The sequence below is a fragment of the Penaeus monodon genome, chromosome 1 (assembly GCF_015228065.2).
Source record: "Penaeus monodon isolate SGIC_2016 chromosome 1, NSTDA_Pmon_1, whole genome shotgun sequence".
Classification (NCBI taxonomy): Eukaryota; Metazoa; Arthropoda; class Malacostraca; order Decapoda; family Penaeidae; genus Penaeus; species Penaeus monodon.
In genome coordinates this window covers 54596632-54598045 of record NC_051386.1, presented here as the reverse complement: position 1 = coordinate 54598045, position 1414 = coordinate 54596632, and positions in this window count along the sequence as shown.

The window sequence follows — 1414 nt, the reverse complement described above, 5'->3', positions numbered from 1 at the left end:
TTATTATGTGTATTTGGTGTGTGGTGTTGTGTGTTTTGTGTTGGTTGTGTTGTGTGTTGTTGGTGGTGGTGGGTGGTGTGTGTGTGTGTGTGTGTGTTCTTATGAACGCATATAGGAGTGTGTTCAAAAGGATATCCTTTTTCGGGAAAAAAAATAAATAAACATTTTTAGCAACATACGAATCGCACCACAGTCACCCTCATCATCATCTTCAACGATGTCTTGCAACATATTCCATCATCCTTTGCAACATACTCATCCTTAACAGCAATGACTTCCGAAAGCAGGACTGGTTGTCGCTGTTTTTTTCCTGCCGACGAATTGATGGTAAACCTTCTTCATCTAAGGACAGTTGTGTAAAAACCGCAAATCAAAGGGGCTTTGTAATAACATATATATATATTTTAATAAAAAAATTTATATATATATTATAAAATTATAATATATATATATACCCCACACACACACCCTATTTTAATATTATGTGTGTAGTGTGCACTTTCATGGGTTTATAAACAAGCATGTATTCATATCTATTTTCTTCAGCCTCATACACTTACGCACATGGGTGAGCACGCAGAAGGATACATACACACATTTATATAATTCTCCAAATCATCGGATCTCACTCTTCACGTGACCCCGATGCCTCAGAACCGCTCTGGCAGGAAGAGAAAAGCACTCTCGACGGCAAAATTTCCGCTTTGGGGTTTATCTGTTTGCGTCCAAGCAGGAAAAGAGAGAAGAGAGGGAGGAGGGAGGGGGGAGGGGGGAGGGAGGGAGGAAAAGGGAGGGGGGGGAGGGAGGGGGAGGGAGGGGGGAGAGAGAGAGAGGGAGAGAAGAGAGGGGGGGGCGAGAGAGAAGAGAGAGAGAGAGAGGAGAAGAAGGAGGAAAAAGAGAGGAAAGGGAGAGGAAAGGAGAGAGAGAGGAGAAAAAAGAGAAGAAGAAAGAGAGAGGAGAGAGAGGGGAGAATGAGAGGTTAGGGAAGAGAGACGCAGACAGACGCAGGCAGACAGAAAAAGAGGAAGAGAGACAGAAGACAGGAGAGAAAGGAGAAGACGACAGACAGAAAAACAGAGAGAAGGGGGAGACAAAAGAGGAGAGAGAGGGGAGAGGAAGGAGGAGAGAGAGAGGAGGAGGAGGGGGAAGAGAGAGAGAGAAGAGAGAAGAGAGGAGAGAAGGGGAGAGAGAGAGGAAGAGAGAGGGGGAAAAAAAAAAAAAAAGAGAAAGAAGAGAAAAAGAGGGGAAACCCGTCACACATAAACCCTATAAGACCTACAAGTCATGGCTTCTTTTTCTTGCACACCTACAGCCTCCTTCTTCCGCCAAAACCCTTTAAAATCCCACCTCCCCCCAAAAAATCGGCCTTCCCCCAGAAACAAACTTTTCCAACAGCAAAAGACAGACCTTTTTT